General features: G+C 39.6%; 1 protein-coding gene across 3 annotated transcripts in view; it reads right to left on the reverse strand.

The window, feature by feature from the left end:
- ACOT7 (acyl-CoA thioesterase 7) overlaps nucleotides 1–13,398 on the reverse strand; it is a 2,743,423-nt gene that overhangs the window by 1,101,371 nt on the left and 1,628,654 nt on the right. The gene's annotated exons all lie outside the window — the stretch shown is intronic.

The raw sequence follows: 13,398 nt of genomic DNA on the forward strand, positions 1-13,398 counted from the left end.
AACCACATAGCCTTCTTTAACTTATGATAGAAACCTTAGAAACAATTCCCAGCATTGAGCAATGACAATAGTAAATGCTATCTCATACTCAAGACATAGAAATCGTAGCAAATTTGCTGACTGACAAAATTAGCTTGAATCTTACCCCACTAACTTCTCATCCTATACTCCCAGAGCACATACCCTTATCTACACTATACTCCCAGAGCACATACCCTTATCTACATCCCCTCAAATCTCCCAAGATCAAAGTACTCAAGGCAATAGCTAAGGCCAAGACCACTACTTCTATGGGACCTATTAACATACCAGGCTGCCTACTGGCTGGCCTGAAATAAGACTTGTCAACCCCCCCTAGATAAGCCTTTCAGTATCAGCTGCCAAACAGGCTTCATCCCTTGCACAAAGTTGGGGTGTCAACAGCCCAGGTAGTTATAAAACTTTGATCATCCTCATCTGTAAAGCTAGGGAAAATATCATTATGGAATGAATAAATAAAGATGTAGGTAATTTACAAACTCTCAACCCAAGCCAGTTTGGATTTGTCAAGAGCAGATCCTGCCCACTTAACTTAGTTAACTTATTTGAAGAGGTAACTGAAGCAAAGGATGAGGGTAAATAAGTATAATCACATATTTTGACCTTGCAAAAGAGTCTGAGACCAGCCCACATACATGTACTATAGATAAACTCTTCCAGTTACATGCAAAGTCCTATGTGACTTGGATAGCTAATTTTACTAAAAACAGAACACAGGAAATTAGAATGGGTGGCTATACATCCTGGAAAAAAACTGTCACTAGTGATACATCCTAGAGTTCACTTGGCATTAGAGGTCAAAGCAAATGTTAAATGACTATGGTTGATCAAATTTGCAGATGACTGTAAAGTTGGTGACATAATTATCTCCTCAAAGGATACTAAGATCCTCCAAGAAGGACCTTCCCAAACAAATAGATGGTGTCCAAACAATGGAGTAAAACTTAATTGCCAAGAAATGTACAATAGTATTCTTCACAAGCATGAAATCCTTTGTAGTCATCACATTGCCTACACCCCCCCCCCCCGAAAGCTGATCCAGTAGAGTGGAATCAGAGAAACTATGTAGACAAGTAACTGGCCTTTAATCACCATGTATCCACTAATGTAATGAAGTCCCTTTTCATTGCACGGCTTATATCTAAATGTATGGTGTTCAGGTCAAAGGATGTAATAATGTCACTGTACTCACCTCTCATCAAGCCAATTGCTGGGCATAATGCCCCTTTTGGTATGTACATCTTCAAACACTTGTCACAACTGGATAGACCTCAACACTTTCTCATGAAAAAATCGACTTAAGTAATAAAAACTATGCAGACCACCTCAAAGCCTTGTCCCTCTTCCCTGTATTATACAGGCTGCTAAGAGCCCACTTATGCCTTACATATACTGCCTTAACAGACCTATATTTTCTGATCAATTATACATTTACAAGACCAAAAACTGACAGGCCAAAAAGCAGCCATAAAGATGATAGAATATACTACTGAGGATAAGAAAAAATGTATGGATTGTTACTATTATGCAAAAAACCCAGAATTTCCAGAGAGAAGATACTCAAAAAAATTAAGAGAGAAATTAGTGGAAAGAAAAATATTTGCATAAGAAAAAATGCCAAATGCTTCAAATGCAAATTTTTGTTCATTCATACAACAGGTCCATGAAAAACATTATACAGACTAAGAAACTTTGGAGTCTTTGGAAAAAGAAGCAAATGAGGAACTGCGAAAATATGAAGAACAGAACCTACAGATTTTTGAAAGGTGTAAATAAGAAACATGGACATAGAAAAAAGAGATTTGATGTTGTTGTTTGTTTTTCGGCTATTTACCAGTAAGGGGTCGCCACAGCGGAACTCCGGTCCGCTAATGATTGGCAGTAGATTTTTACGAAACCCCGAGGTGCCAGCTTGACGCCCAACCTTCAACTAAGGCACGCCCATTTATGCACGCATGTCTTTAGAACGCTACCCAACTGCGGGTGGGGACATGCAGACTCCAGACAGAAGGCACTCCCAAGCCAAACCGAAAATCGAATGGGAGAACCTCTTGCTGTGAGGTAACAACGCTACCGCCGTACCACCGTGGGATATATTTATACAAATGAGAAAACAGGCTAATCAATACAAAATTGCAGCAAGATATTTGAAGAGAAATACAGGTAAAGGCACCCAGGTATGGAAAATTTCACAATACAAAAAATAAGATCACAAAAGGGGAACATAGAACAGAAGATTAGTAAAGTGATATTAAACAGATAGAATCTGAAGCTATGAAAACCCTGCAAAGTGAAGGATTTAATGTAAAAAGTCTAACAGAGGTTATGTCACAGCATGATGGAACAACGAGTCCCCAATTAAGGAAAAACAGGTGGAGCATGAGACTGCTGAAGAAGAAATATGATCATGGGAAAGAAAGAGGTTTAATATGGTGCAGTATATTAATGCACAAGAGAAAGCAAAATTAATCAACAGAAAAAAAGTAGTACCAAACATATTTGAAGAGAAATACAGGCAAAGACATCCAGACGTGGAAATTTTTACAATACAAAAAATAAGAATCCAAAGGGGGAAGTAGAAAAGAGGATTAGCAATGGAGAGGTTAAAGAAATAGAAAATGAAGCAATGGATTAAAACGTCACAGTATGATGGAACAATGGTTCCCAAATTAATGAGAATCAGGTGAACAGAAAGCATCTGATCACTTGCCATATGAAGATACTCTAGAGGCTTTAGTAGGAAGTCAGCACAAAAGTTCAGATGGAGTTGCCCAGCAACAGAAGGAGCAGGAAGCAGTGGCATCTCTGACATAGTCTGTGTTGTGGAGTGAAAGGCCAGTGAATTCCCATATGAAAGGGCAATGGATGATGCAGGATGCAGCTGAAGAGAACATATCACAAGAAAATGTTAATGGAACTTTCTGTAGGATGCCACAGGAAATGGAGAGAACAAAGAATATGCGCTCAATTCAGAACAAAATGATCTAAGGAAAGAGTTGCTTGATTTTATAGAGATGGACAGACATATTAAGATTGATGAAAAAAATAAGATTACAGAAAGTCCATAAGACCCAAAATGTTAGATGTCTGATGAAACAAATGAACACAGTAATCAAGACTATTAACAGAACTTCATGTGATACAACAGAAACAATTAGGATATATTATTGTGCAGCTAAATTAATAACAGAGGAAGTCTAACCACAAAAACACCGGGCAATAAAGAAAAGGAAGAGAAGAAATCAAATGCCATCTTGAATATTGAATATAGAAAACTATAAAGCAATTAAAACAAGAAGTGTCACTGTTAAAAGAGCATAGAAGAGGGAACAGATCAACAAAAATACTTGAAAGATACATGTGATAAAAGCAACACACAGTATCCGAACAGACCAGGATATATATCGTACACTACTGCAAATAATAAACTAAAAATACCAACAAAGGCATAAAACTTAGAAGATGTGCAGATAAATATAAACAAAAAGTACAAAATAAGCAATTCAGTGATGATCCAAGAATGTTTTATAGAGAACTGGGAAACAAAGCAAAAGGAATAGAAATACCAAAAAAAAATAAATAAGTAAGTAAAAGAAACAGTAAGGAGTTCAAAAGTACAGAATATTAAATAGGATGAAGTAACAACCAGAGTCACTGAAACAAAATTAAGAAAAACTCCTAACTGGAAAACCCCAAGCCCAGATGCAGTACCTAACTTCTGGCTAAAAGTATTAACATCTTTACATGAAGATTTAGCGGTGAGTAAGAACTAAGAATATGTGCAGCCGGAACAGACATCCACCTGGTTAACAACAGGAAAAACAATACTCCTCCTTAAGAGCGAACCTGCAAACTATCCTAAAAACTATAGACCAATAATTTGCCTTCCAACAGTGTATAAACTATGCACTGGATTTGATGCCGACAGAATTTATAGTCACTTAGAAGAAAACTCAATCATAGTAACAGAACAGAAGGGTAACAAAAGAAAAGTTGTATGGAACAAAGGATCATTTCTTGTTAAAATCATAATAGGTAGATTACAAAAAAGCATTTGACAGCATCCCACATTTATGGATAAAAGCAGTGCTTACAAATTTGTGAGATACACCCGACATTGATCAATTACATCACTGTGACTATGAAACAGTGGCAAAACACTCTGCAACTAAGCCATGATAAGTGACCAATGATTATCCCAGGGATAAAAATCAAAAAGGGGATATTTCAGGGTGACTCTGTCACCACTGCTCCTTTGTCTTGCCCTTAACCCATTAAGCTGTCTACTTAATAGATTAGGTCCATCCATTCATCTACAACCCCTTTTTCCCATTTCAGCACATGAGGTCAGGGTGTCACAATCATCTAGAGCCAAGGTTTATACAGCTGGGTAGCTATACCTGCCACGGCAATTCATCCACACCACACACTCACATGCACATTCACACTTACGGCCAATTTAGAGTGTCCAATCCACCTACTGCATGTCTTTGGAATGTGGAAGCAAACCAGAGCACCCGGAGGAAACCCAAGCGAACACAGGGGAGGACATGCAAACTCCATATAGAAGGACCCTAGCCAAGAATTGAACCAGAGAATCTCTTGCTGTGTGGAGACAATGTTATCCGCTGCGTCACTGAGCTGCTCAGACTTAGATTAGGTCACGGTTACAAACTGACTCACAGAAAACAAAGTGTAAAGACTTCTCATCTTCTTTTCATGAATCATTTAAAACTGTATAGTTTGTCAGATGACGACCTGAAAGCACAACTGCAAGTAATCAAAACTTTCTCAGATAATATAAGAATGTTATTTGGTTTTGATAAATGTACAAAAGCAACATTTAAAACAGGAAAGCTGCAGCACCAAGAAAATATCAGTCTGGGACAAGAATGTGATATAAAGGAACTTGAGTAGGAGGGAGTGTATAAATAGTTGGGTACTGATGAATAATCAACCATAAAACATAAACAAATGCAAACACAACTCAGTAAGGAATATTTTAGAAGACTAAATTTAATATTGAAACAGCTCTGACATCTAGGAACAGAGTCCAAGCTATAAACCGATTTGCTTTTCCTGTTCTAACTTACAGTTTTGGGGTGAGTGTCTGGCCCCAAATAGTTTTGGGTCAGTTGGATAGGAAAACAAGAAAAATGGTTCATGCTTATCAAATGTTGTTGTTCTTCTTTCGGCTTTTCCCGGTTAGGGGTTGCCACAGTGGAACTCCGGTCCACTAATGATTGGCAGTAGATTTTTACGGTGCCAAGGTGCTAGCCCGATGCCCAACCTTCAACGAAGGCATGCCCATTCACGCATGTCTTTCGAACGCCACTCGATCGTGGGGAGGACATGCAGACTCCACACAGCTGAGAATCAAACGGGAGAACCTCTTGCTGTGAGGTGACAACGCTATAAAAATCAGTGTATATCAATATTATATATTCCTTGCTCTGAAGGAGGTATGGGTCTCCTCGAAATTGATTACATATATAGGTCTACAATTGTAGGACTGCATACATATCTGCTGATCTCACCAGATCCAAACATATTAAAGTTTTAAAACATGAACAGAACAAGTCTAAGATGACTTCCCTGTTTAGTTTACAGAAGCATATCACTGTCAAATGTGAATGGAAATCAAACCAGAAGGAGACAAAAATTGGGCAGCAACTGAATGTGCCAAAAAACAAAAGAAAGGCTACAAGAAAGATTAGATGAGAAGACAAGAAATGTGGAAAAGGTATAAATATATCTGCAAGTACAGAAAATGTCTTGAACAACCTCATGTCAATCAGGATCTGATGCAGGAATGGTTAAAGAGAGGTGAATTTAAACCAAAAGATGAAAGGTTAACATTGGTGGCCCAAGTTAGTGGACTATGTATGGTTTACAAAGGCCATTGAACAAGTGGGAGAAACTGACAAATGCAAGGTCTGTAAAACAGAATTGTATCTTGTTGTTGGGTGTGATACACTAATAGCAGGGGCCCGCATACTGAAAGAATAATGTGGCAAGAGTGCTGCATTGCAGATTGTGCAAACATTACAATACTGAAGTTGCTGAGAATAATTGGAAACATGAGTCGCAAAGCAATATAGAGAATGCTGAAGTTTATATCACATGGTATCAACCCTTTACCAACAATCAAAAAACAGATGTGAAAAAAACAGATATAGTAGTCCATGAAAAGATGACAAATGTGGCATTGATCATTGAAACTGCTACACCCAGTGACTACAGTGTCTTATGGACAGACAGACACAAAGTAATAAAATACCAGGATTTGCAGGCAGAACCAAGGGCAATGTGGAAGAAAGATACCCAGACAGTTCCAATACTAGTAGGAGCAATCGGTCTGACAAAAAATAATTTATAGTCATATTTAAATGTGCTATTGATACAGGTAACTCCATATGAATTGCAGGAGTAATTTCTGGGCTTACTGCAGGTGCTGCAAACAGCACCTTTGGCTAATATCAAAGATTAAACCAATACAAATTTCACAAACTTTAATCATACTTCGATTTAGCAATGGGATCCATTCCTGTTCATGGCATTAGAAACCCAAAAGACTTGGAGAAATTAAACTGACAGACACACAGACCCACATATGCCGAGACACTTTATAATGTAAACTTCCTAAAGCCCAAGGACTTCCTAGATAAAGCACACATAACAAATGCCCTCATCAGCCCCAAATGCATTCTTTCAAAGCAACACCCACATCAACACTTACAGATACATCTCAAGGAGCATGTGTTTCTAAGCCCATAAGGTAAGCCATCACAAAACCCAATATTCTGGTTATTTGAGACTCCATTGCGAGATACACTTATGTCCCTCTCACCAGGTTGAATGAGGAGAAAATCACAGTCAGTAGCTTATCTGGGGGCCAGGATCCTCCATATTACGCATGCACTCAGATCATTAGAGCACAAGCAACAGTATGGTTCAGTCACAGTCTATGTGGGTGAAAACATCTGATACATACCTTCCTAGACTATATGAAGAGGGAGAACATGGAATATGTTCCACAGGCTGGTATAAGCCTAGCACTGACATGGACGACACCACAATACAAACCGAAGATGACTGGTGTCATTCTAAGGGGTGAAATATTTGTCAGCAGGGAAGTAGATGATCAACAGACCATGCTTCTTTGCAGGAATGGTCTGTAAGTTTCCCCTTTAGGCTTTCGAATATTAGCTAAAACAATGTCCTCCCCCACAGTGCCTTTCTTAGGCAATGCCAAACTGAAAATACTTCTGATATAGCAAATCAAAACCAAGAAAATCTAAAGGTGTTACTGCAAAGTGCTAGGAGTTGAAAGAAGAAACTCCACTGTCTATAACTGCTCCTTATCCTAGAGAATGCTGATATCTGTACAGTCATGGAGACATAGTTTAAAGCCCCGATGAACACCCTGGCAGTGCAAGCCTATAATGCCCTTTGCATATTTAGGCAGGCTATTACAAAGACAGGGTCTACAGGTGGAGACGTCTCGATTGACATCAAAAATAAATATACCTCAAGGCTGGTCAAACATGATAATGAACTTGAGCTTCTCCACATGCAAATCACCATAGGAAAAATTCCATGCAACTTCCTTGCAAACTATAGTAACTTCTCCATGACCCAGGAAAACAATAACATGTATTCAAGCATAGTTGAAACATTCATACTATATTCATGGGTGACTAATTACCCCGCTATTAACTGGGAATCATTACAAAATGTGCAGACACAGAGATTCCGGGATTTTGTAAATAAAAACTGCCTGGGTGAGACTGTCAATATATCAACCCGGGGGGGGGGGGCGGGGCGGGGGGTTGGTGCAAAGTGCATCAAGTCCTTGCTAATATGGGAGGGTGCTGCACAACCCTAATGTAATGTCCTCTCTGGTAAAGTAAGACCATAAAATGGTGTCTTTTGAAGTAAAAATAAAGCCTGAAACCATAGCTAACCTTTGATGTTCAGGAACTACTTTACAGCTAGCTTACTACTATTAAGTGATAACCTGGCAAAATTTCACGGCCCCAGACCCTGAAAACACTACTGTTCATGAGGAATAGTTCACAGAAATCCTATACAAGCATGTTAATAGCTGCATAGAGGCAGCTGTACCCACTAGGAATAAGTATAGAACTAACTCAAAAACAAGCCTCCCTGGTGGAACACAAAATCAATTGGCTGTATAGCAGAAGGAAGAAAATGATGGCAATAATTAGGAGGTGCTGCACCCAGCAGGATAAAAGCACTCTCATCAAACTAAACAAACAACTCAGAGGACAAAGTCTACCAAAGCAAATTTTGAGATAACTTTCATCTCCCAGGCCACGGACAAACACAAGACATTCTTTAGCTATGTCTGCAGCCTCAAAGGCAATACATATCTGTCTGTAGAGCTCATTGTTAATGGAGCCACCGGTACTGAGCTGACAGACAAATTCAGATGTAACGTTACTCCTCTCTACCTCCCAGCCTCTCCTTAAAAAATACAATCAAATATAATTCTCCCTACTATCACAAGGGAACAGGTCCTCAGTGCTTTCTACAAGGCCAAGAACATTGCATTGAGGGGCCACAACAGTATTCCAGGCTGTCTTCTAAGTAGCATGAAACATGACTTGTCAGGCCCTCTGGAATATCTGTTTAACCATACCCTCCAAACAGGCTTCATAAATGGAGAATAGCAACCATCATCTCTCTGCACAAATGCAGTCCATCTACAAACCCTGGAAACGACAGACCCAATGCGTCTCACTGATCCCATATGCAAGCCAATGAAAATAATTATCCTGGAAATGATTGATAATGACACACAAACCTCCAGACACTGGACCCAAATCAGTTTGATTTTGTCATGTGCAGGGCATGCCGACTCAATCTGCTGGACTTCTTTGAGAAGGTCACCAAAGCAATAGATAAGGGTAAAAAGGTTCCCACTGCCTACCTTGACCTGGCAAGGCATTTGACAAAATACCCCACTTGGGCATTGTTGACAAACTCAATAGGTTAGGTATAAACCCTTATGACAGCTGGTGGACAGCCAGCTGGCTAATATGCAAGACTCAGGAAGTTAGAATTGGGGAGTTCCACCTTTACAAAGAGGCCAGTCACCATGGATATCATTTGGGAAGTCAGCCACACCCGGTAACTATCATGTTGACAATATATCCCTAAGAGTTGACACAGTAGTCAGGGATTTGGGGACACATGGAGACAGTAGTCTTGACTTTGAACACCATATGTCTACAGTAGTAAGGAAGTCATTCTATGTTGTGCAACTTATAAACAAAGATATGGCATCCAGATCTAAAGAGGTCATTGTTCCACTGTATTCAGCATTCATTAGCCCTATCATTGAGTACAATGCCTCTCCTTTGGTATGTACCTGACCCAGACACATCCAACAACTGGAATGTCTAGAGATGTAAAATAACACAGGGAATAAATATATGTCCTATGTAGACTGCTTCAAAGCTAAAGACTGCTAGAAACCCCGTAGTCTGTTTCCTACAGGCTGCTGAGGACACATCTATGGCTGGCATACAATGCATTGTCAGATCCCACTCTGATGGACCTCTTGGATGTTGGCAAAACACACAGCACCAGAATTACCCATTCTAAAGACTTAAAGTGTGCTGGCCATGTTTAGAAGCATCATTCTTTTACAATGAATATATTTTCCTGCTGTACCTCTCATGATAACGTTGGAAGACATTTTGTAACAAGTGAAAATTATAGGGTGATGTTTGACATTTTAGTTTCATTGTTTAGTCAGGTTTCCCTATAACCACACCCACACAATGATGTCACGATAGATATTGTGCAAAGATTTACATACAAATGCAAAGCATTGTTGGTAATTACAAAGACTTACTAAAGAGGAGCTGCACCTTATTTTCATTGTGTTTTTACTACTGCGTCATCATGTAATAATTTTCAGTTTGAGGTATTCCATCTGCAAGAACCAGTTGAGAAGAAAAAAAAACTACTTCTGTTGCATTTAACATGGAAATCAGCAGTTTATACATTAATTTAGGTGGTGAAGCATTGTGGCTCAGTCTTTTGTGATGTCACACCAGTGATTTTCAGTTCTAAGAAAAATCTTCAGGGAGCTATCCTTATCAACAAAACAGACTGCAAAAACAACAGACATTTTGTTTCAAAACATGTAATTTGCCGTTCTATAAGGCAGATGTTATATTCAATACCAATGGTCTATTGCTTAACAAGTGCCTTACAACACAACCAATACTCTTTAAACCTTGCCTGTGATATAAACAGGATCTGCAGGAGAGACATGTATGTATACCAAAGACTACCCCTTCTCTGGAACAGGCTCATCATCTATGTAAAGCAGATTTCATTCCTAACCAAATTCAAGTGTAACTTGGACAGTTGGACAGGGAACAGGAAACATATCCCTGGTTTGGCACCCATGTCTGCAGTAGACACAGGCAGCCTGTAAATGTTTCATCTCCCAAGCCCCTGCTTACATTTATTTACCAAGAGTATCATAACTTGTCAGAGATTTGGTATACGTGGTCGGTAGCCTAGTACACACCTAAATACAGTTTCTATAGAACACTTTTACACTCCACACAAAGCAAAGTACTTCTTTAATTCTATTAATATGCAATTTGGATGAAGGGATGGGAAACAATAAATTCTTCCTCAGTTTAGCGCCTGACTCTCATGGATATTTAAATGTAATTTAGAAGAAAGGATGTGAAACCACATATTCACTCCAGCTTTATGACTAATGCACCTTGTGGATTGGGGCAAAAAGTAAATTTCCCAGGATATCCTTGTTCTGCCCATTTCTGGGTTACCTATTTAACAAAAAAGCCAAAAAACTACCACAGGATTATAAGGCTATGCTTCTTAATATCCTTACAGATCAATACCCTAGTAAGTACCTATGAATCTAAGAACACAATATAACATAGGATCATAGACGTACTAGGCTAATTGCCTTTCTGAGCCATTGTACATCTAGCCAATTTCCATTCTGATGCTTGAATTAACCTATCCCATTTAGTGTTAAATTGGGCTTACCCATCCCATGGTCATTAATTATATATTACCCCTTGTGAGAATAAATGGGATCATACCATATGTAAATTGAGGGCTCCCCATTCTTGGAATAAGGCATTTAGGAGCTGCCTATGTCTATTAGTATTACAAGACAGTCCTGGGGTAAATTTTGTATTATCCCATCCATAGAAACAAGATGAAGTTGAATATCAGCAGGGACATTGGCAACTTCCAAACACTCGACCCCAAACAATTTGGCTTTGTCAAGGAGAGGTCATGTCTGTTAAATCTGGTCAACTTCTTTGAGACAGTCACCAAAACCATGGACGAGGGGAAGGCGGTGCACACCACCTGCCTTGACCTGGCCAAATCCTTCGATGCTATTCCCCACTCTGGCATAGTAGATAAACTCTTTCAAGTGGGCATCAATCCATATGTGACCAGATGGGTAGCAAACTGGCTCACTGATAGAACCCACCTAATCAAAATAGGGGAAGCCACCTCAAACCATAAACCCCTAGCAAGTGGCATACCCCAGGTATCGGTCTTGGGGCCTCTGTTATTTGGGATATACTTCTCTGAGGTGCAGGCCAAAACCAGTGGGCTATGGCTGACCAAGTTTGCAGATGACTGCAAGCTGGGCACAGTCATCACTTTCCCAAGTGATGTGGAAGTCCTCCAAGAGGGTCTCATCCAAACAAATTACTGGTGCCAGAAACATGGCCTCAAACTGAATGCCAAAAAAAGCATCAGCATCCCCTTTGGGGAGAGTGACATCCCCACATATTATCACATTAATAACAACGTCCTAAGTAAACAATCGGATTTGGGCACCCAGGTTGATAGCAACCTGACTTTTGAACACCATGTTATTTCCGGTGTATGGAAAGCTTTCTACATGGCCCACCTCATAAATAAGGGCATCTCATCCAGGGACAAAGAGGTCATAACATCCCTGTATTCTTCTCTTATAAGGCCAATTGTTGAGTACAATTTTCCCTATGGCATGTACCTCGCAAGGCACATGCAACAGCTGGAGAGACCACAGAGTTCCTCACCAGGAGAATCCAAAGCCTCAAACATCTATCCTACACAGATAAGCTAAAAGCCCTGTCCCTCTACTCATTTTCATACAGACTCCTCAGAGGTGACGTCTGTCTGGCATATAAAGCAATCTCAGACACTAGCTTGGTGGGACTGCTGCATATCCACAAGTCAAGCTCAACTCGAGCAACCTCAACCTGGTCTGTGATATCAATACGACTTGTTGGCGGGACAGATTTGTGTTCCAGAGACTCCCCCATATATGGAATAGACTCCCTCTCCACATCAAGCAGAGTACCTCATTATCCCTTTTTAAGCTCAGCCCGGATAACTGGATGAGAAACAGAAAATAAACTCCTGAGATTCCACCTGTGTCCCTGCTGGACAGGGGCTAAATTCTTGGCTAGGCTTATAAAGGCCTCAAGGCCAATAGCCTAGTAACCTCCTATGATCCTATGAGCTTTGTTTTTACATGGATGGGGAGAGTCTGTTCCAGACCAGTGGTATCCTGTGTCATCATGTGCTAATTTTCAAATTGAGGTATTCCATCTGCTAGAACCAGTTGAGAACTTGCCTTTTTAGGAAGAAAGAAACTACTACTGCTTCATTTAACAAGTAAAATCAGCAGTTTATACATTAATTTAGGTAGTGAAGCATTGTGGTTCAGTCTTTCATGATGTCATAGCAGGGATTTTCAGCTCAGAGAAAAACATCTTCAGGGAGCGGTTCTTAAAAACAAACTAAATTGTAACAAATGTTTTGCTTCAAAACATATATAACATATCTGTCCCTCCAAACCATTCTGTTGATGGTGCAAAAGAGGTTTAGATCCATAAACCAAGTATTTCTGTTGATATATGACTTGCTGATGTGCAGTAGGTCCATCAGTATTAGGTTGAAAGATGCCTTGTAGGCCAGATACAGATCACCTCTTTTTTTAAGCATCATTACTGAATTATTGCTTGTGGCATAGGCAAACACCCATTTATATAAAAGTAATCAAACCATATTAGCAAGGAGGAAGTAAGTATAGCTATGAAGAAGATGAAGAATGGAAAGGCTGTTGGTCCAGATGACACACCTATGGAAGCATGGAGGTGTTTAGGTGAAATGGCAATGGAGTTTTTAACTCGATTGTTTAATGAAATCTTGGAAAGTGAGAGAATGCCCGAGGAATGAAGAAGAAGTGTTTTGGTACCTATTTTTAAGAATAAGGGTGATGTGCAGAACTGTAGTAACTACAGAGGGATCAAATTGATCGATCACAGC

This window comes from Protopterus annectens, chromosome 2.part1 (assembly GCF_019279795.1).
Source record: "Protopterus annectens isolate FY-2018-M chromosome 2.part1, PAN1.0, whole genome shotgun sequence".
NCBI classification, from domain to species: domain Eukaryota; kingdom Metazoa; phylum Chordata; order Ceratodontiformes; family Protopteridae; genus Protopterus; species Protopterus annectens.